Source organism: Uranotaenia lowii, chromosome 2 (assembly GCF_029784155.1).
Source record: "Uranotaenia lowii strain MFRU-FL chromosome 2, ASM2978415v1, whole genome shotgun sequence".
NCBI classification, from domain to species: domain Eukaryota; kingdom Metazoa; phylum Arthropoda; class Insecta; order Diptera; family Culicidae; genus Uranotaenia; species Uranotaenia lowii.
In genome coordinates, this window is record NC_073692.1 from 295,769,354 (window position 1) to 295,793,399 (window position 24,046).

Genomic DNA, 24,046 nt, shown 5'->3' on the forward strand with positions numbered 1-24,046 from the left:
ACATGGATTGGGCGGAAAATTTCAGGTTTTTTTTCAATACAGCTCCTGTTTTCCTTCCTTTTTCTATATTACGAAATTTAACTAAGAATGAATCTTAGTGGAACGAGTATTCCTTTTTAGAGATCCGTATATAAGGCCGGGACATACAGTACCGTTCATAATTGTATAGAAATTGGAAGCACGCGCACTGTTACTTCGAATTTTAACTTCCATAGCTTTTTACTCTGATGATATTTTTTGATCAAACTTTCTGAGTTTGATAGAACATCTATCGCACTATTATATCACAAAATATGAGCTTCCTGGAGTTTGTGTGGCCTGAGATACAGTAATTCTACGAAAATCGGACTTTTTGGACATTTATATCTCTGAAACTATGCTACATTTGTGCAATATTTCAGGCATGGATCTAGAAATGGCAAATTACTCAAGTTTTCGATTCTGTTCAATTTAGATTTTACGCATTTTGGTTGCATATAAGGTTTTGTTTAATGTTTTCAGCATTATTGAAATTTATTATTATTATTCTCCCCTCTCCCCTATGATGTGTCAACTCTAAGTGACAAATGAAGGGTATCAAATGCCTTATCGCAATTTTTGCAAGAACTAAATTTAAAATTTAAATCTTAAATTTCAATCAAGTTTGTAAGAATACGATTTGTTTAGGCAGACCATTATGGACACGAATAAAACACATCTGGTCTAGTGATAGACCAAAAATGAAGAGATCATCTATTACATTGCAATCTATAATTGTTGTTTTTTCCCGCGAAAAACTGCGACATTTTAACAACAAATACTACGAATTGGCAAAAACATTATAGAATGACAAACAAAAAAAAGGGCTAACACGCCTAAGGTGACCAATAGTGATGAGATTCATCAGATTCCATCTACAGGATCTAGATTTCTTATTTGAATTTTTAAAAAATTTTATTTTTTATCGATGGTTTGAATTTTTGAATTTACTGAAGGGTTTCTAAAAAAAAAACTTTTTCTAAGCTTTCAAACTCAAAAATTTTAGTCATCGATGAAAGTAAGTTGCTTAGGTTGTTACTAAAGTCTTCAATTCACAAATTTAGCTTACCATTTTTAAGATTTAAAGACTTATTATAAAAAGTTACTATTTATTTTAACCTTCATCCGCCCCAGAAATTTTCACCCGTTACAGTCCCTGGAGTATCAATTTGACACTCCTGACTTAAACCTCTTCTTTTCTGTATCCCAGCCGAAGATCAGCTACGAAATGCTCAGCAAAATTTCACTTTGTTTCCAAGAAAGCTGAAGATAGAAGCTATCATATCATATTTTGGTTAAGTATTGCAGCGCTTTTGTAATTATAATACTAGAATTGGTTTGAATTTGGCTTTCTGATTAATATAAATTTGTTGCGGAAATCTTGCGTAAATATACTCGAAATTCAGAGCAAAGTTTATTTTAAGTGCAAGGAAATCTGATAAATAGCTATTGTCAAAAAGCTCGAAAAACAGCCATCCTTGAAACTTTGTCAAGAATTCTGTATTTCGTATTTTGAAAATATAAAGATGCAGATATGTGCCAAATTACATAAACTTTCCAATCCACTTTTCTAAATTTATCTACAAGTTTGACCATTTCATTGATTGAAAAGAATAGTTTTCACAACATTTTTTGTTGTATAGATTAAAAAAAAATTCTGGTGTGAAACGCATAGCTTCTATTTTTATCTTTCTTCGAAACTAAGTGATTTTTTTTAGAATTCCGAAGCTGATCTACGGACTTTTTCCGAAGCATGTTTTTTGGAATTTTTTTTCTTAGACTTTGAATAACGGAAAACTGAAGAGTTCTAGCTTAGTATCGTCTGAAAAACATATTTGAGGTTTCTAAAATTATGAATTTGGTAAAACTTGGTTGAGAAACAGGAGAGATAAATCAAGCGGTTTTAAGCGAGAAGTGTCAAATTAACTGGGATTAGGGAGTTTTTTCCTGGGCTTTTAGGGTGCGTTAATAAAAAAAAGGAATGAAGAAAATTTAAAGATTTCAAGAATTCATTGAGAGACTCCGAAGAAATTGTTTTATTTAGATGAACCCGAATATTATTACAAGCCGCCAAACTTCCAGTAGTGTCATATTTACACTCAAGAACGGATTAGGGTTGATATTTAATGCTATTAATGTAAAATAACTTAAAAATGAAAAATCAAACAGTTAGTACAGACGCTGTTGGCAACACGCTCAAACATTTTGTGTTGCTAATATCGAATGTTGCCAAAATCGAATGTTGCCAAAATCGAACGGTTTTTTTTCTCATCCTTCGTTTCACTCATCACTACAAATAAAAATCATTATCATCAACGTTATTTTTAATCAATTTCCGATCATTTTTAGTAATTTTTATTTTTTATCATGTTTCTGTACAATTAGCACTTTTCATGTTTTGTTTGTTATTTTCGCTTGGTTTTGTCATGTTTCCAATTTTTTTCATTATTTTTAAGCTATTTTTTTGCCCTTTTTAGTTTTTGGTTTGTATTTGGTTTCAATTTTTTTTGAAATTTTCATCTTTTTGTAATGTTTTGAGTACTTTATGAAGTTTTTTTGTTTAAATTTGGTTTTTATTGTTGTATTTATCACCATTTGGGAATGTAAAAAAATATTTTTGGTGTTTGTCGAAATTATTTCCATCTTATTACATCAAATGTTGCCAAAAACAAACAGGATCTGTACTAATATGTTTTTTTAAGTTAATTAGTGTGAGCAAAAATATCATATGAAAAATCAGTCAGTGAAAAAAACCTTTAATTTTTTCTTGAAGTAGCCAACATGTCTCAGATTATTGAAAACTTTGATTGAATTATTTAGTTAATTTTTAAATGGGTTTTTTCTTATTTGAAAAACACTTATAACTCAAAATCTGTAGCTGTTAGAAAACAAATTTATTGCATTTTTTTGATTCAGCGAACCCAAATTATGTAGTTAAAATAAGTGCAGACCAAGTTAAAATGGAAAACAAGTAGACTAGTGAAAAATACTAGTTAAAATATGAATTTGATTCATTTTTTTAGATTATGTTTTAAGCTTCTTAATTCAAAATATGGATTCAGAATTCAGTTTCAGGGATATATTTTCAGCATATTGTAGAAATTCTTGTAATATTATCTTAAAATCAAGATGATTTAAAATTTCCTACAAAATCTTCGTAAGCTTGTTTTCAAATTTAAAGAAACTTGTTTCTATAATCTGTTATTGTTTACGAATATCGTTTAATATAAGTCCTGTTGAATTTCTGAAACTTCAACATTCATAAATCGTCGCACAATATCGCTACACTACGTTCTGGGTTAAAAAGGATATTTGAGATAAAAAAAAAATATCAGCATAAAATTCTACCAAAAAAAAACTTCAAAAACGCAGCAAATCCATATTCAAACTACTCACAAAATGAATTTTTATTAGCTTTTGTCTATAGTCAAAATTTTCCCATTTGTTGGTAGGGGAGGAGCGGGCTATATGCGCCTATTAAGCAGAACACTGATTTAATCAAATATCACATCGAATATCTGTACAAAAACTATATACACGTGTGCAGGCATCTGTTTTCTGTACATTGGAGTAATTTTTATGTTGAAATTTTCATCCGTTTCCAAGAAAATGATTTTATTGTAAGTGTTGTCTAAAATGCCGAACCTCAAACCGTGCGGGCTAAATGCGCCTATTTATGATTTGAACAAAATTTCTGGTTTTTGGGCATTATTTCCGTACAATTTCATTGAAACTACTAGAAAGTAATACTGAGATTCTAATGTTCTAATGTTCTGGTTTCATATTATAAATATTTTTTTTTTTTCATAATTCAGATTCATTATCCCGTTTAAGATTTTTAATATTCAGTTCGAATCATCATTTAAAATAAGAAATGGAAAGCTGTTTTGAAAATCTTGTTCAAATTTGGATTCGCATTTCAAATAAAATTTTATTCGGAGTTTTTTAAACTCTTATGCACTTCCAATAATATTAATTTTATGAGTATATTTGAAAAAAAAAAATAGAAATCATCCTGAATTTTTGTTTCACATTCAGATTCGAAGTTTTTAAGCTTCATTCGTATGCAGAATTCAATCAAAACAAAGCTTCAAAGTATGATCCATAATTAAAATCTCAGAATAAGATTCTTCATTTAAAATTTCTATCTTAATTGAGATTCACAAGTTGGATTAAAAATAAAAAAAATTAAATAATGAATGTTGTGTTGATTGAAAGCCGTAACATCAGAATTTTAATTTTAGATTTTTGAGAGTCTTCAATCTGAAACTAATTTCACTTCTTAGCACATATTTAAAATGTTGATCTTGAATTAGATTTAGAGATCGTTTTTTGTTCATTTCAGAAATCGTATTGAAATCAGGAACGTATTCATAGTTTAAATTTAAAATTATGGTTCAGAATTCAGATTAAGAATTTATTTGAAAAATTCAGGTTCAGCTAGTAGTTATTTAAATTTCACAATCGAGATAACTATTGTGTTGAGAAATTCAAATCGCAAGATATCACAGAATTTTTATCAAAATCAGTTTGTGTACATATTTGTACTGAAAATCACAAATATACAGGAGAGTTTGAGTGTATTTTTGCAAGTTTTTATTGATAAAAAAAATTTACAGGATTTAAATTACGGAATTGATTTTAAATGAAAAATATATGTTGATTAAGAAACGTGTAGTTTTCGCGTAAAAAAATCTGCAATCAATTGGATGTTTTCTTTGTGTTTTGCTTATAAATAGAAATATCGCATTTTGTTCAAGAGACAAATTTCCAAACTCAATTTTCAATTTGGATCGTTTTAATTCTATGCTCCAATTAGAAAAGCTAAATCAACATGACTCTTGAACAAATGCAAAATTTCAAAAGATTATCAAACAAAAAATTTCATCGATTAAACTATATTTTTTTATTTTGTTTCTAAATGCTACATACATAATACAAATAAAGCTTTCTGTTATAAAGACTAGAGTTACTATTTTATACGAAAAGCTATTGATTTAAACGAGATTAAAAATAAACAATCAAAATTTAGTACTGAACAAAAAAAGTTTTAAAGATTTTTTTAATCATTCATTGTGTGATTATAAATGTCAGAAAAAAATCTTTCAGCACCGCCCCCCCCCCCCGCCCCCCCCTTCAAAATTTCTATAAAACTCGATGAAAAGGTGGGAATAAATAAATTTGGGGGTTTATTCCCTTTTTGTATTCTTGATTTTCTTGAATTTTTTGAAAAAAATATTTGATTTCTAAGTTTTGTGCAATGATATAGTATGTTATTGTTGCATACAATTTTTTCCTATTTCTTTGTTTTTTTGCCTTTATTTTTATTATTCCAACTCCGAGTGACAAAAGAAGGATTTTAATTTTTCCGGCCTTAAGTAATATCTTCAATCTTCTATTCAAATGCATTTCGCTCATTTTCATCTTCATAGTTTTTCTTCTCATTTTCTATTCGTCTTTCAATTTTCAACTCTTTTATTCTTCCTAAAAGAATATTTCTCGCCGATTTAGTCGATATGAAAAAATCATTAGAATTAAAAATTAAAGTTGATTTCTTTTTATCATCACGATTGAAGAGGAATAATAAAGGTTGAGATTTTCGATTTCTATTAGTGATACGAAATAGAGTAAAAAAAAAAGAGTTGGGATGTCTACGGGTTAAAAAAAAATAAATAAAAAACTAGAAGGGAGTAAGTTTTATGTTTCCTAGTATAATGCAACGCAATGAAGGCGAATTGAGACGTCTGCTTATTGGGATAAGTTATGAAAAATTTAATTAACAAAATTATCAAAATAGACTGAATTGACAAAATTGATTTAAAATTGACAAAATTGGAAAAAAAAATTAAAATTGGCCAAATTTGGTCAAAATTGACAAAAATTACTCAAATGAAAAAAATGTCAATGTCAAAATTTACCAAATTGGAAAAGTTGACAAATTTGTCGAAGTAAAAATAAAAAACATCAAAATAGACCAAATTGAAGAATTTTGTCAGTTTCATATTTTTTTTAAAAATTAGTCAATTTTTTCAGTATGGTTACTGGTGCTAATTTTGTAAGTTTTGTTAATTTTGTCTAAATAACCAATTTTGTCAATTTGTTCAATGTGGTTAAATTTGTCACTTTAGTCACTTTTATCAATTTCTGAAATTTTGTCTGTTTTGTTAATTAAGCTCATTTGTCTATTTTATTTTTTTTTCAGTAATTTTTTTCAATTTGACCAATTTTGGAAATTGTTTGAATTTTGTCAATAGCATCAATTTTATCAATGTTTTCTATTTTATCAATTTATTTTTATAAATTTTATCAATTTTTTCAATTAGTTCAGCTTTATCAATTCAATCACATTTATCAATTTTACCAATTTTATTAATTGTATCAACTTTGTCAATTTTATCTACTTTATCATTCTTTTCAATTTTTTTAATTTTAAATTTCATCAATTTTATCAATTTCATCAATTTTGTCCATTGGCCAATTTTATCAATTTCATCAACTTTATGAATTTTATACATTTTTAAATTTTAGTATTTTTTTTTGTATTTTGTCAATTTTGTTAAATATATTTTTCCAATTTTGCCAAATTTCCTAGTTTTGTTACTTTTAATAATCTGCGCAATTTTTGTCAACTTTGTTAATTTTGTCCCTTTTTATTTATTTTGTCAATTTTGTAAGTTTTGTCATACATATTTATTTTTTAATTTTGGTAATTTTTTCTGTATGCCAAATTTGTCAATTTTGTTATTTAATAAATTTTTTGCATTTTTAAATTTTGTTAATTTTTCATTTTTTTTTTCAATTTTTGCATTTCTTGTCAATGTATCTTTTATTTAAAATTTTGTCAATTTTAACAAAAAAAAAAAAAATAAATAAATAAATAAAAATAACAACATCAATAATTTATTCGATTCATTCATTGGACCTTACGTTCGCGCATCCAATTTCAAAATTGTTATTTTACGAAATTATTTTTTCAATATCCTCGTTTTCTTCACTTCATTGGTTACCCAGAGCAAACGTTGAACTATTTGAAACACATGGTTGGGCATTTTTTTTAACCTTTCAATGCAAGACTTTTTTTAATTAAAATAGCAGTTATTGAGTTAGTGAAATAATAACATGATTCGAATAACAAAATTTATCAGGTTTGAAGTCGTTATGAACAGCAGTTAGTCACGGTGTCTCTGATGGAACGATTTTATTTATCAAAAATAAGCATCGCTAATTTTTGCACCATTCGAAAGCTGGGACTTTCCCCTTTCATTTGAGCCCAAATTTGAAATAATCCACCGGGGGGTCTGGAACATTTTATTTTTTTGAAGATTGTTTAACCTTTTCAATGGTATTTTTCAAAGACAAAATCATGCTTATAACTGTGAAAACACTCGTCTTCCCTTAAGCATAAATCCAAAGTCATAAGTCAATAATATGATTTAATAGGAAATTTCCCTGGCTACAATTTTGTAGAAGACATCAAAGTGATACGAATTAAGAGAAAGGAGTTGGAATGTCACAAACAGAGTTATTATTATTTCATTTGAAAAATCTAATAAAACTTCTCACTACTAATTGTACTAAGACCAAAAAAGTATTCTACGAGCTTTGTTATTGATTGTAGAGTGCATAAATGTTCATACGATTTATTTAAATTAAAAAATCAATCTTTTACATAAAATTGATCAGGATTATCTGAAGTTATGAGCAATTTTGGGGTTTTATTATTCCGGAACAAATATCAAATACTTTTTTTTGTCACTCCGATTTTTCTAAAAATCCCTAAGTGGGGAATGAATAAAGTTTAAGATATTTTAAATAAAGTTTTGATACATTCTTCGAAAATTTAAACAGTTGAGAGAGCGAAAGCCAAACTGTAGAAGATGGGAGTAATATTACCTGTCATTTAGATTTTTTTTCAAATGTTTGATCTTAATTTTCTCGATTGTTTGATTTCGTGCATAGTAGATTGTATACAAGTTTGTTGCAAGCCAGCTTCGGTTAAATTTTTTCTCCAATTTACTGAAAATTTGAATTAATTTTTATTTTGAAACCCATGTTTTTTTTTATTCTGTTTAGGAAATTTGAAAAAAAAATCATCAATATGAACAAATGAAAAATTTTCAGTAAACGAAATAAAAAAAATATGATTTCAGATCTGACAACTCAAAGTGAATTTAGAAAATGTTTTCGGATAATAGTATTACATCAAATCAACCTCTTAAAATTGTTGAAAACAAAGTTGATGTTGAGATATTGTAATCTTCTTTTTTTTTCTTTTTATAAATAAATCAATGAAAGACATTAGGTTCAGTTCGTGTACTTTTGAGAAAAATGAACAAACTTAAATTTTTTTTACAAATCTAGACCACATTTTCACATACACGAGTGTTTCCAAAAACACTAGTTTATACAATCAAACAAAAACAATAGGTTAATTTTTTTAAACTTTCTATATGACACTTTATCGTGCTTGTGATACCCGTGTCTAAGGTTTTACAATCAATCAAAAGTGAAAAGTATGAAAACCTTCAGAAATCATCAAAAAGGATGAAAGATTTTCAACAAAGATATTGGATTATGAAATCAAGGTGAATTATTTAAAATTTGGGCTTAAATGTAAGAAGTAAATCTATTTTTTCCTAGTCCTAGATGTTTATTCATAAAGTATTCAAACTAAATTAGGTCAAAATATGAATAACTAAATTTTCAAAAAAAGGCGGGTGACAATTTTTCTAGAACAAATCCTTCAAATGCTCATAATTTCATGTAAAAGATTTATTTTTTAATGTAAATAAACCGGTTTGAACATTAATACACTCTACAATCAATAACATAGCTCGTAGAATACTTTTTCTGGTCTTAGTACAATCAGTGGTGAGAAGTTTTATTAGATTTTCCAAATGAAATAATAATCACTCTGTTCGTGACATTCTAACTTTTTTCTCTCAATTTGCATCACTTTGATGCCTTCCACAAAATTGTAGCCAGGGAAATTTCCTATTGAATCATATCATTGGCATATGACTTTGGATTTATGCTAAAGGGAAGACGAGAGTTTTCACAGTGATTAGTATGATTTTATCTTTGAAAAAGCCATTAAAAAGGTTAAACAATCTTCAAAAAAATAAAATGTTCTAGACCCCCCGGTGGATTATTTCAAATTTGGGCTCAAATGAAAGGGGAAAGTCCCAGCTTTCGAATGGTGCAAAAATCAGCAATGCTAATTTTAGAAAAATAAAGTTTTCTCCCAGAGACACCGTGTTAGTATTATGAAAGATAGAGCCCATCAAAGATTAGAAGATCTTAATTCATTTCAATACGATGTTGAAAATGTCCTCAAACCTTGTTAATTGGGTGCAGGATAGTGTTTGATTGAGTTTAGAAAATTTGTTAGAATTTTCAAATTTAAAAAATAACAACGATTTTAAAAAAAAAAATTTTGTCCAAAAAATGAATAAATTTGATTTATGCTATTTTTCCGCATATTTTGTTCGATATCTACCACATACATTAAAATTTCGTAATAGAAATACCATGGGCTAATTTCTTTTAATCTCTCAAATATTTTTCGCCAATTCATCATAAAAAAATTTCCAAGAATTTTGATTAGTGTTTTTTAAACAAGACTATGCATTGAAGGGTTAAATTGTATTCTTTATTTTCAATGTTATTAAATTTTCTGGTTTCCATATGCTGTTATTTGAAAAAGAGTTAATTGAGATTTTACATATTTTGAAAAAAAAATCATAGAAACGAGATCATAAAGGATTTTCCAGGATCAAACCACCCGAAAACTTCAAATGATCTAAAAATTGAGGATTAATTTTTGATTCATTATGGATTTACTGCTTTCGAAATTCTTAATCATAATTGAATGATTCATAATTTAGAATTATTACTTGTATCATTGGTTTATTATTTTCTGCCATTTGTAATAATTTTCAGACTGTAAGATAGGCTACAATCAACTGTCAAGTGGGTTTTTTTTTTAAATAGTTGTTGGCTGTAGATCTCAGTAAATTATTTTACCTTCCGAACCATCATCCCCGGTAATTGGTCCATTTGCTTTCGTTACAAGATTATTTTCTTATCAGAGCCGGGGGAAGTTAATAAATTTAGCCAGCTGCCATTTTTAATAACAAACACTTTCTCCTGTGATTAGGCCGACTGCCGAGCTGGTTGGCAAAATATTTCCATACAAATGGCGATCGTTCAAGTTGAAAAATTTCATCTAATGGCCATGGCCCTGGGTGAAGGAGTGGAAAAATTAGAAAGAAGCGTAGCATCGAAGCAAAAAAAAAAACAAACGAACGCCATCCCCAAATATTTGCATTCCCCAGCAATTAAAAAGAATTACGACACTCGTGCCGGGAATGTTTTCCGGCCGTTTTTACCCCAGAAGACGGAACTTTCTTGGACATCAACTGACTGGCAAGGCAAGCAAGATCGTCGCCGCCCATTTGGAGCCAAATTAAAGACAATTCCCTTTTCGAATCCGGCAGTTTTCTGGTTCTTTCCTCCTTTGAGCTCAGTCTGGGTTTCGCTTTGGAAGGAAGCTTACTTCTTTACTTACAAGACAAGAAAAAGGAAGCCTGTGATGGGGTGTAAAACAACGGCCACCAGGATTCTTTTACAACGTTTATCTCATTTGGGGGACGATTTGGCCGGTGGTGGTCAGTAATTAAGATCCAAATAAATAAATCTAATTAGCACCACATCTTCCCACAGTCAGGCAGGGAACAAGTTAATACTCTAAACCGCGGTGTGGGTGTCTTCTCACCATTCCATCGAGGGAGATAATGCAAATGAATTGCGCCCGAAGAAAATGAACCCCCAAATTTACTCTACCAAACGCCTTATTTCCATCGTCCTCAGTAAATCAGATGGGTGAATCAAGAACGAAAAAAAACTCGGGAACGATTACCAACAACCTCATCCAACTCGGAATAAACAATAAGTAATAAAACTTTGACTGCAGCAAATTTCTCAATAAAACAATCGCAATAAAAATGGCGCGGGAATGGCGAAATGGAAAGAAAATCAATTGCCTCCCAAAATGAATGAGGAGATGCCGCCTTTTCCCAGCGCTCGAACTTATCCCTGGGGAGTGAAACTCATAAAAATTTCCCTTACAACCAACAGACCCCCCCCCCATCTTTGGAGTCCATAATCCATCCTCCCTCCAGTTCCCAATTTTAAGAAGCGCCCATCGAAGTTGCTTTTGTATTATTGCAAGCGCGCCATTTTGGCAGATTGCCTATAATTTATTCAATAGGTAAATTGAAAAGAAATTCAAAGCGGCACCCCACTGCACTGTGGAGTGATTTATATTTTTGAATGAATAAAAAAAATGGAAGAAATTCGTGAACAGGGATCCTTTGTAATGTACCTTAAATACTTACAGTTCGATCTGTTGATCACATCTTAAATTTAAGTTCATCACACTTTAAATTTGGAATATGAGATTTTCAGATTCAAAGATGAATGCGAAAACACATACGTTTTTGTTTTGTCTGTTTTACAAATTGTTTTCCAAAAGATGTTGCTTCAAGTAGATAAAAAAGTATCAAGATAAAAAATTTAAATCTTGGAACGCTAACCAGATAAGTATTAAGACAAGCAAAATAGTGTGTCATAATAAACTTAAAATTTATTACTTTGGCACTCATACCTCGTATGCAACGTTCTTGAGACAAACTTTGGCTCCATGTCAATCTTTCATTATGGGGATCTTTGATTTTTTACAAAAAAACTTACACAGCCAAAGTTTTTGTTTTTAGACGTTAATAATCAAAATATGTATTTTTAAGTAGGGGAAAAAGAGGATACTTAATTCCTCAGCTGTATCTCGTAAGTAGATTGTCTTACAGAGTTTGAGTGTTCTAGAAAAAATTGCCAACAAGAACAACACAACAAACCATTTATCTTAAAAAATAATATTTTTTTTCAGTTATTGCACTTTCTTTGAAAAATCTTACAAAAAGTGATTTAAAGATCTTTTTTTAACACTTTAAAATGTTTTCCATACGAAAAATGATAATAAAGCTCTTTTTTGAGTCCTTTTTATCAGGAAACAATTGGATGAATATTAGGGGAGAGTGGGGATACTTGATCCCCTTTTCTTATTTTCACCATATCTTTTTGGAAAAATTTAGCAACTCGCCGTCTTTGACATTTTCTGACAGCTTGTAACTTCAAGTTTCTATGCTCCAAAAATTAGAACGATACTTGAACCCGTTGATGAACTAGAAGCATTTTCGTGGGAGTAAAAAAATTGCGATTTTTCTGAAGTTAGGGGAGATTTGATCCCCTATTGAAGAAGACTTGATCTTTTATTCAGGAAGCCCTAATCCTTGTATAAAAATCAAACAAAACCCCAAGATAGAATGTTAATTGACTATTTTGGTCATGTTTGTTCTCATTTCACAATTTATAGCAGACATTAAAAAGAAAATTCTATAACCTTGTCTCAATGCTAATAACATTGCATACTTAAAGGCGCTATTTTATATAATTAAGAGAAAATTAATTATTTTTGCTCTTTTCTTCAGACAATTGTTTGATAAATATTAGTTTTTGGATAAATATTAGTAATTTCGTAATCAGCAATCATAACGATCAATTCAGAAGAAGAATATGCCGTTTGGAAGGGGGATCAATTGTACCCAACTCTAGGGGATCAATTGTACCCATAATCAACATTTTAGAAAACTTTTTCTGAAAAAAGTTGAGAGTTTTCCATTGCTTTGAAAATATGGCATTATGAAGTTCATTTTATGCTCGAACGATTGATACATTGGAACAAATATTTTTTTCATAATTTTCCCATGTAAGGAACATTTTAAAGTGATGAAAAAAGATCTTCAAGTTACATTTTGTGAAATTTTTCAAACAATGTTCAATTACTCAAAAAATTATTTTGTTAAAATTTTTTAAACTACAAGCATTGTTATTTTGTTCATTTTGGCACATTTTTCTAGAACATTTGATCTTTGTAAAACATACAAGTTTCGAGATATAGCTAAGGAATCAAGTATCCCCAGGGATCAAGTATCCCCATTCTCCCCTACTCATTTGATTAATCTTAATGATCAAGGGATCAAGTGAACCCAGAATATACATTTTGGAAAACTTTTTCTTAAAAAGAGTTTACTATTGCTTTGAAAATATGGCATTAAGAATTTCATATTATATTTTAAAGATTGAAATACTTAATGCCATATTTTCAAAGCGATAGTAAACTCTCAATTCTTTTTAAGAAAGAAGCTTTCCAAAATGTATATTCTGGGTTCACTTGATCCCTTGATCATTAACATTATTCAAATGAGTGATATTTATCCAATAGTTTCCTGATAAATAGGACTCAAAAAAGTAATTTTATCTAAAAATTTGAAAATTGCGCCTATAAGTATCAATTAAATCAGGTAGTAGACAAATTTTTAAAATTATTTTTGTATGACACTTCTAAACTGTGAAATAAAAACTAATATGGCCAAAAAAGTTAACGGAACTTTTATCTTTAGCTTTTGAACGATTTTTGCAAAGCTTAGGGCACCCTGATTAAAGGATAAAGTGTCCTTTATTTTTTTCGAAATATCACAATTTTTTAGTCCCACGAAATCGCTAATAGTTCATCTACGGGTTCATGTATAAATCAAACTTTTGGAGTGTAAAAATTGATATTATGCGCTGTAAGAAAATGCAAAAGGCGGCGATCTACATTTTTTTTCAAAAAGGTATGATGAAAATAAAAAAAAGGATTAAGTATACCCATTCGCCCTTATGGTTTTGCACTTATCCGTTTTTTTTCAAAATCGAAATTTTCCATAGAAAAAGAAATAGAAATTTTTCCAACTCTGCCTTGTAGTTGAACAATTTTGTACAATTATTTTTTAAGGTGTTATATAATTATATTTGCGAAGCAGCATAATTTCGCTGAAATAAATCACTACATCAAGCAGAAACTCCAGCAGACTCCTACTGAATAAATTGAAAGAAATTCAGAAAAACAAGATAACTTTTAAAATTGAAAAGCCAATATTTTGAGTCATATATGGCCCATCAAAATTCAACATTTGTTTTAAAAGTTGTCGTTAATTTTTTCCAAAATGATTCTGTCAATTTTTTCCAAACATTGTTCATTGGGAAGTCCCAAAATTGCATAGTTTCTGGGAATCTGGGAGCTCACCCTCCAAATGGTAGATTAGGATGTGCAGAACAAACTTTTGTATGGGGCCGACTAAAAAAAATCATGTTTAGAGGTTCCGCAGCGCGATCTTTGAAAAAAGTCCAATCATAAGTACAATCATAAGTGCACAAAAATCCGCATCTTTTGATGGCATTGGTATCAAACATATTTTACACTTGGTACACATTTTGGTCAGTTGAATACAAAATTTTGGACCAAAAAAATTTTTTTCTTGGAAATAGCTTGCTTGTTTTACATTTTGATTCAAATTTGGTTAATTTTTTATTTTTTACGTGTAGTATTTAACTCAAACAAAATTTAAAAAATATGAAATATATAAATTTTATAAAAATTTATGGACCCAGAATTTATTTAAAACCAAATCTTTTGAAAGTGGACTTATTTCAAAGATCGTGCTTGCGGAACCTCTAAAAATGATTTTTTTTAGTCGGCCCATACAAAAGTTTATTCTGCACATAATAATCTACCATTTGGAGGGTGAGACCCCAGATTCCCAGAAGTTATGCAATTTTGGGACACCCTATTGTTCATCCAAGGCAGGAAGATGTTTGGTATTGATTATGATAAAAAAAATGGCTAGAAATTGCAAATCTGACTAAAATAATTGAATTTGATATTTGCAATTTTTCTGCAAACTTTCTTGTATACATCAAAATATCGTTATTGAAATGCGATTGTCCTACTTGTTTTATATATTTTTAAAAAAATATGAAAATGTTATAAAAAATATTGAAGCGTTTGCGAATTTTTGAATTTTCATAAGTGTTGTTTTAAAACAAATCTTTGCTTCAAAGGGTTTAGTTTTGAATTGAAATCAATAAATATCATTTATCGGTTTGCAGCTTAATTCTACTCTCAGAAAATCTAGTTATGGAACACATAAACCAACAGCAATTTAAAAAATTATTATTCTTTGATTAAATTAGAAATATGAAATTACTTAAATAGTTTACAAAACAAAGAACTTTGAATGTCAGGATTCTTCCATTTGAACGTATGTTATTGCGATTTTAACTTGCAAGTTCAAATTCTAAATGAAGGATTCAAAACACAATTTTCAAAATCAGTTCTAAAAAAATGGGAAGTGTTCGAAATTAAATTAAAGGCTTAAGGGGTAGAAATAACAAAAAAAGATAGTATAGTAAAATTCAACTCTACAGCTGCTCGATGAACTAAAAAATCTTTATGAAAATCGATTCTGAATTTGTTTGTTACTTCATTCAATCAAGGAATAATGTTTTGATGAAGTTAATAAAAATGACATCAATAAATTAGATTGTACAATTTTTTAAACTTTGTAGACATATCTTCACATGTTATTACTAAAGTCTGAAACTTTTTTTTCATTGACCAAATTTGTCAAATCCCAAAAAACGATTTGATGTTTGCTTCAAAAAATATCTAAAATTCAGTTTTGTAAAAACTTAAAAAAAAACTTCCCGTTTTCTACTAACAGAAATTTTCTATAACTTTTTCGCGGAAGTTGGAAGTACTTGCGGTCTTATGGAAAGTGGATAATTGGTTCAAAACCTTTATTTTAAATTTCAAAGGTTTTTTCAAAACATGCAGACATATCTTAAATGATTTTTAGCTATTTTCAAAGGTTGTTCAAAAATAAAAGCTGATTTAAAAGAACTAATTGCATCTTTGGATTCAGGACACACAAATTAATCATAATAAGTTCTAAAATTCTCTGCACCTTGAAAAAAAAAGAGAATTTTGTGCTCTCGTGGAATTTACCAAAACTCTTGAATGTGAATGTGAAGTTGAGCAATCAGAAGAACAAGAATTTTTTTTCAAATTGAGTCTAAAATTGGTTCCTTGAAGAATTCATTTCATATTAGTATAACATTTGTAGCGACATACTCAATCGTTTTATGTTAAAAAAAACCGGAAATGTACATTGACTATTGACTATAGTGAGTATTGATCACCTGTCACATGGCTTCCAGCTTGTTAATTTGTAAAATTAATATTCGTTGCATGAATTTTGAAGTCTATCATCATTTAAATTCTGAAATTATTCAGTTACACTTCCTTATAAAAGTCCAATGTCAAGGTAGGGTTTTGTGTGTCCAGATTTGAGTTTGTATACAAAAGGTTTATTAAACTGTTATTCTAAACTACCAATTGAAAATATGTTTCAATTCGTGAAGGTCATATAGTGTCGTAAAATGAAATGTCTTAGGCCTAGAGTGATTTAAGACTAAATTCCGTCAGGCGAGCCAAATTTCTTACACGATTGCTTAAACTTATTTTTGAAACACCTTTTGTGATTAAGAAATTTACTGTTACTATAGTACATTCATGTCTAGATCTGAAAATTTTACTTGTACGAAATCTACGAAAAAACTTATGAAAAGCCCTTTTTAAAAAATGACCAGCGGTTGAATCCTATAATATTTCTGATCGTGGCAAGGTCCCTCGCAGATAACAGTATGTATTTGCTTGTTTGTTTTGTAAAAAATGTAATAATTTGTTAAGACTCTGCTACTGTGAACAAAAAAACTATAAATTTTAGAACAAAAACCTCGGTTTTCGCTGTTTTTAAAAGCTTTAAAAAAGTACTCTTGAACTCATGGGCGTAGAAACGGCCCCCCTCCGCCCATGAGGATTCAGAATAAGCAAGCGAGGTTTTCTTTTCCAAACTCGAAATTTTCAATTAAATTTTGACGATTGAGTAAGGGTTTTCAGGAGTAACAATGTTGACTTAGAACTGATGACAAAATCTCGAAAACTAAACCCTGGTTCAGAATTCTGCTACAGTTTTTCAAAATTTTCTCACTTGTTGACTGGAAATCAGTTCTGAATATCAAATTTCAAATGAGATTAAACTCATTTAGAAGTCTGGTTCCATATTATCAAAATTGAATTGATTATCTATTTTCATATTTCGGATTAGAATGTAAAATGGTGTTTTGAAATTATGGTTCAAATTTAGTTTTGCATTTCATACAAAATGTATTTTTTACGAATCGTTTTTAATATTGATATTGATGATAATTTTTCGAATATGTAAAAAAAATTAATTAGGAACTATCCTCAGTTTGAGATGCATATTCAAAGTTTATGATTCAACTTTTATGCAGAGATCAAACCTAATAAAACTTCTAAGTAACGATTCAGAATTGAAAACTCAGAATCAAACTCAAAATAAAAAACCTATATTTTAATTCAAATTCACTAGAATTTAAAATAAATAAACTTAAATATTTAAATAAGTTTGCCGCAGCCCGTGGCGTAGAGGATATTCTTCAAGTCTTCTAAGCCAGCAGGCATGAGATCGAATCTGGGTCACGGCATACATAGTTCACTTTCTTAAGGTTTGTGGTTTTGCTTATGTAAGATGCTAGCCAATCATATCCTCGAAAGATGTACGCTTAGAGTTAAGAAAATGGAGAATCTCTTCGAGGAAACATCATGTTTCATTGAGATCCTGTATGTGTTTGTGTTCGTTAAAAAAGTCTGATTGAGGGCTCTGAAACTTATCTTGATTGGTATTTATAATTATGATCTGAAAATTGAAATTTGGAAACCTTTCGGAATGAATAAGCCATAACGATGCTTAAAATCCCTCGAGAAAAAAAAAAAAAGAGGAAACAGATCAAATATGAAAAATTTTGAATTCAGGTTCCGAAATCAAATTTACAATTGATATTCCAAATTCAGTGGCAGACTCAACTCGAAAATGAGTTTAACTATGAAGATAAGGTTATCAAGATGACTTTCGAAGACGAGACGAGGAATTCAAATTGCAAGAGATTTATAATTTTGATTTTTAATTTGATTTCAAAACTCCACAACTCCAAAGTAAAAATTGAGTTTATTTTAAAAATTATGTTTTCGAAAATCCTAATTTTCTTTTGTGAAAAGTATCATCTACAGGATTAGCTTAAAAAGAAACATTTTATCGTCACGAAAAAAATCAGCGGCCAATTTGATATTTTCAAATTTCAAATTAAACTTTTAATTTGGGATCGAGTTTGCAAGATTTTTTAACCGCAAAATATTTACCTCTTCCTTTTCTATTGAATTTTTTTTTCGATTTCTTCGATGATTAATATCTTTGTATTTGCTCAAAAGATTGTTTGATTCAACTTTTTTTTATTTAAGAATGGAAGATTTTTTTTATTGAAGGTTTTCTCGAAAAAAAGATATTATATGCTCAAATCAGATAGTAAAATCTCCCAAACTCTTGAGAAAATTCAAATATTTTAAACACCGATAAAAAAAAGTTTCAATATTTTGTTACTTTAGGCTTATGTTTACGAATTTGGCTTGTCATTTAAATTATTTTATGATGTATTTTAAAAAATTGCAATTGATTACGAAAAACTATCAATGTAAAAGAACTTTAAGGAATGAATAATTAAATGGCACAAATAAAAATGTAGGTTGAATTTTTTTTTATCATGCATTTTTTGAGAAAACATATCATTGAAATAAATTGGTAACCAAACTCCTCGCTCCCTCACCCCCGGTTTTGGAACCTACGATCTCAATTAAACGATTATATTTGAAGTTCAATCTCATGATGGTTTTGCTTCATTTTTTCCAGCAGACATTCCGATAAAATCGTTTTTTTTGTGGCACAAAAATAATCAAGTTTTGATAATTTATAAACAGCTGAATCCTGCAAATTGCCCTAACTTTCTTTCAAAAGAGAAGTGTTGTGCCCAAAAGTAGCGAAAATTGAAGAAGGATGATGCAGCCACCGAAAAAAAAAAAGATTTGACTAAGTACATATAAATGGGATAAACTAAAGATTAAAATGGAGATAGCTTCTAAGATTTTCCTAGTTAAAAAAATATTTCGGGTTTAACAGGTTCAAATAAAAAATAATAACAACAAAAAATAAATAAACTTGTAAAGCTATGTAACAATTTATGACTTCGTAGTAATTTTTAATTTTTGTTGAAAAATAAAAAATAAAAATCAGAATGGTGTGAAAAGATAAAACAGCAGGATCTCTCCTATAAGAAAAGAGTGTAGGGTGGTTCGAACATAGTTTTTTAGCCTACCAGAAGGTCTCATCTCAAATTCCAGCTCTTTTGGATAAATTTAAGGAGCTGCTCATGTTTGTATGAAACTTTGACATAATTTTTTTCTGGCGAAACTGCTAAATCCACTATTTTTAAGCTCTATTTGTTGTGCACATGATACAATTGCATTATCTATTTGTTTTTTTTTCTGATTTAAGACACTTTTTTTCTGTACACAATGTTAAAAAAAGGGATATGACAAAAAAGTTATTAGGGGAATAGTAAGGGTATATCTACCTCAGTGCCACCAGTTTAATTGGTAGAATATGGTAGAAAATTTCAATTTCTATCAATGTCCATATAATTGCATCGAAATTATCAAGCCATTAAGTTTTCAGAGCTTGTTTTTCACCTTTCAATTAAATTTCATCCTATCACGTGGACCAAGTGGACCAACCCCGTGACCCACTCGCGATCCATTATGATTGTCATATTGAAAAACAATATGCTTTTTTATCACCAACCACACAATCACCTTTGAATCGTTGAACCGTAAACATCAACGAGAACCAAATTGCAGCCGACATGTTTGCACCTTCGACTCTATCAAGTCAACAGACCAGAAGCTGAATTGGGGGAAAAGCAAGAAACGAACGACAAAAAAGAAATCCTCAACCACCGCTCACCTACGCACGCATTGAAATATTAAATTAAAATAAAATGTTAATTATGATGGTAAACAACATCATTATCGCCATCCTTTCCCTTTTTGCATAACGGTCGTCGTCGATTTTTTCTGGAGCAGAAAAAAATTGAAATAAAAACAACCAAAACAGCGATCGACACTCCAGCCAGGCTCCATCGATTATCGTCCATCGTGTATTTTTACCTCGATTATTACTATTATTATTATTATTATTATTTTTATTGTTATTGCTGATTATAGTGTGACATTATCGGATGTCAAAAACAAGCCGGCTGTTGTCAGCTGCATGCAGGAGGGGCGTATCGATGTTAAGTTTTCCACTCGTCTCTTAATTTACAACGCACGGCACAATAAAATGCACTTCCGGCCCCAGATGCATAATGAATCTTGAAACATGACTGACATGCTGAACTTTTGTTAAATGGATGCCTGGCAGGTTTCGTAAATGTGTGGTTGCATAACTTCAGGGGTATTTCGTATGAAGTAGGTGAATGAGAAATAATTTTAATTTTATTAACTTTTTTTTCAAATTTTACCAAAGTTTTTTAATTTTTTATTTAAATTTTTCATCATACTTACAACAAGTTTTCATTTCTGTTTTAAAAATGACAAAAAAAAAATAACTGGAAAAAAAATGCTTAAAATTAAACATGTTGTCGTTCAAACTAACTTTCCGAATCAAATGCCGTAGACTCCCATCGCAAATCTACCGACAGGCCGGAAGTTTAACGGGAAAGATCATATTTCATCAAACTTCCGGTTTCTTATCCATCTATATTCTCTCCCTCACAACCGACTTTATTTACGACCCGACTGAATGATGATGGTTTGGTACACCGGGGCAAAGCGGAAAAAAATGAAATAAAACACCTCACAAAATGTTGTCAAGGTGTCAGAAATGGCCTTCCGTTTTGGCACACACAGAATGCCGGAACAACAACCTTCCGGAATAAAGACCTACTTTTGAAGGTAGAAAGACGACGACGGTAGGCAGCACATCGTTAATCTTGCTCTGTGTGGTACATAATTTTTTGCCTTCTTCCATTTATGTTTTCGTTTGTTTTCCCTGCTCTCCATTGAGGAAAACAGCGGTATTCTCCTCTTAATGCCGGAATAAGCACAAAGACGAACGAACAGGAGATTATAATTGAATTAACCTAATCGAAAAAACTGAAAAAAAATAACAGCTGACGAGGAGCTTTTAAAACCGGATGTTGCCCCTAAGATTTTGCCTAACTGAAGTAGTGAGGAAAACCGGAAATGGGGATGTGGGCGAAAACTTTGGAGAGAGAAAGAGAGCGGAAATGTAAAGTGTGGTGGAAAATCGTTTTGACATATTTCACCTTTCCTGTTTGGCGCCGCCTAGAAGAAATTGAGCGTGGAATACGGTTTTCCTGTCTTAGATTTCGAGATCGGAATAAATTATTGTGATGGGTGTCGAAATCGTGACTTTAAAGAAACTGAGTGAAAAAAAAGTTGAATCCATCCTTCATTATTTCTGCTGTGATCGATTTTAAAGATTTTGTTTGGAATAATATTTCCGTTAAAAGAATTTCATTTAAAATAGAGAAAATAATGAGTTGAGGAATTCTGCATCCGGAGGCCTTGAATAATAAAATATTTGAATTTGACAATTGAAATTCATGAAAAAATTCTCATTTTATTATTGAATTCAGTTGAAAGTTTGAATAACTACATAATGGATTTATAATACACCGAGCGAAACAGAATAACCACTATGTGTTTTGCTTGTGAAAATATAAATGATTGAAAATTACCTAAATTTTCTTCTGCAATTTGTTTTGAATTGTTTGACGGATAAATCAAGCATAAGTTTACTTTTTTTTTGGACGTAGCAGTTGGTGTTTAAGACCAAAAATATTAAAAAAGGGTGTGAAATAAGAATAGTACCACTTATGTTTTTCAACAAAAACAAGATTATTTTGAAAAATTTACTATGTAAAAATGAATAATAATGCTTCTACGAACTATTTGAATAGATAACTGCATTTTAACCTTCCAAAGCCGTTCGCTAAATATCCGTTTCGGAGAAATTTGAGTTGTAGTTTGATTTCGTTCTCCTGGCTGTGAATGTAAACCGATTTTGATGATATTATATTCATTGTGTAGGTAATTTATTCTTATAACTCGAAATTTCAAAATAAAGTCGATATGTATTACCAGGTTATCAGAAACTGGTTCAGAAAGTAAAAAGTCCGAAAAATCAATTTTATTTTTAAAATACTCATAACTTCTGACAGCTTTTCTGTATTCAAGTGTTTTATTGATGTTTGAAATCGTCAAGAATCCATCTATCCGACGATGTATAGATATGTTGGGGTCCAATGAAAGTTTTGATCGCCATCACAGATCTTCCGGTAGAATAAAAATCTTACTTTAAAAAACGACATCCAGTTTTGGCTTTGCTCAGCTGTACTTCATTTCCCACTTAACCGATTTTTAAAACTCAATTTTTTATTTATTGTCGTTAATTCGATCATTATTTTCATAGAACATACTTAGTCAGTCAAAATTACCAGTTCATCAGTATTTTGAAGTAATGATAAAGGTGTTTGAAATGTGCGCTTCGGGTCATATTGACCCGAACAGCTTTGGAGGGTTAAGGAGTTTTCCAGAATTCCAAAGCAAAGGTTTTAAAAGGGAGGTTTAAGAGATGCTCTTATAGAACTAAGGTATTTGATATTTAAGCTGACTTTCTTCACTAAATTAATCAAATTCTTCATTAAAATGACGTGACATGATGAAACAATCATTCTGAGTTTATCAGAAAAAAATATGTTGAAATTAAAAAACTTAGATTTTTTTCAGCAAACCACACTTTTTCCAGTTTCAAGTCGAAGATTAGCACTATTTTGCAGTTATAACCAAATTAAGTCTCAATATTTATTTTTTAGGTTTATTAGGCCCATATACATCATTGAGATGTAGTTTTCCAACACAATTTTGTTGGAGTTCATGCTGCAGAAAACTTTTCCGGATTTGCAAAAAAAATTACCAGCACAAGAATATACCACCGTCATAATTCCTGCTCATCTCAACTTCTGATTCAATTGCAAATCATATTCGAAATTCTAAAATGGGCATCCATTTGGTTTAATTGCAGGAAAGTGCTGCCATCTATGACTTAAAACTGGAGAAAGAGTGTTTGACGATTTAAAAACATAAGTATTTTTGAAATTGTTGCCTGTTTTTTGAATTCAAATTGAGCCTCAAATCTATGTTTCATCATTTTGTATCATACTTATGAATGTTAATGAAGAAATCAAATAATTTGATAAAGTATTATAGCTCAAATATCAAATTCCTCAACGCTAGAGGAGCATCTCTTTAAACCCCGTTTAAAACCTTTGAAAAACTTTGGAATTCAAGGAAAATCCTTAAAATGCAGTTATCTTTTCAAATAATTCGTAAAAGCATTATTATTCACTTTAACACAGTAAATTTTTTGAAATAATCTTGTTTTGTTGAAAAAAATTGATTAGTACCGTATAAATTCCTGACACAATGGGTACGAAACATTACATTTGGAAAGCAAATTACGGTTTCATTATCTCAAGATTTGAACACGAATGCCAAAAGTTGATAAAATGTCCTTAATTATAATACATTATAATAATAATGATGTCAAGAGTCAAAATGCACTTATATATATTTGTAAAAATATTTGGTTTCTGGACCAAGGAAAAACAAAAAACTGTATGCTTTGATTCGAGCATTTTTATCTCATGTCTAGGATTATTATAATTCAAGACATGATTTCTTAATTTTTTTTTAAATCATCAAACTTTTATCTTGTCTTGAATAAATTATCATATTTTCCTTTTTATTTTGGTTCAAGAATTTTTATCACAGTGAATTCAATTTATTCATCTAAATCGCATTTGAGTGGATTCTAAATTTTTAAATTTTGAACCGTTAAAATTGTTACTTACATTTTTTTTAATTTTTGTTTGTTTATGTTCGAGGATCCAAAATACAATTCTAAATTCCTTCTTGTTTATTCATTTTTTTTTAAATTCAAACTTGTTTATATTTCTTTAATGTTAATTTTTGTAACTGAAGAGTATTTTAATATGTATTGAAAACGCATTTAAATTTAGAAAATAAAAAAAA

General features: G+C 29.6%; 1 protein-coding gene across 1 annotated transcript in view; it reads left to right on the forward strand.

Annotated features, from left to right (window-relative positions):
* The window catches only part of LOC129744271 (matrix metalloproteinase-2), a 658,664-nt gene that overhangs the window by 51,007 nt on the left and 583,611 nt on the right, over positions 1-24,046 (forward strand). The window lies entirely within an intron of this gene.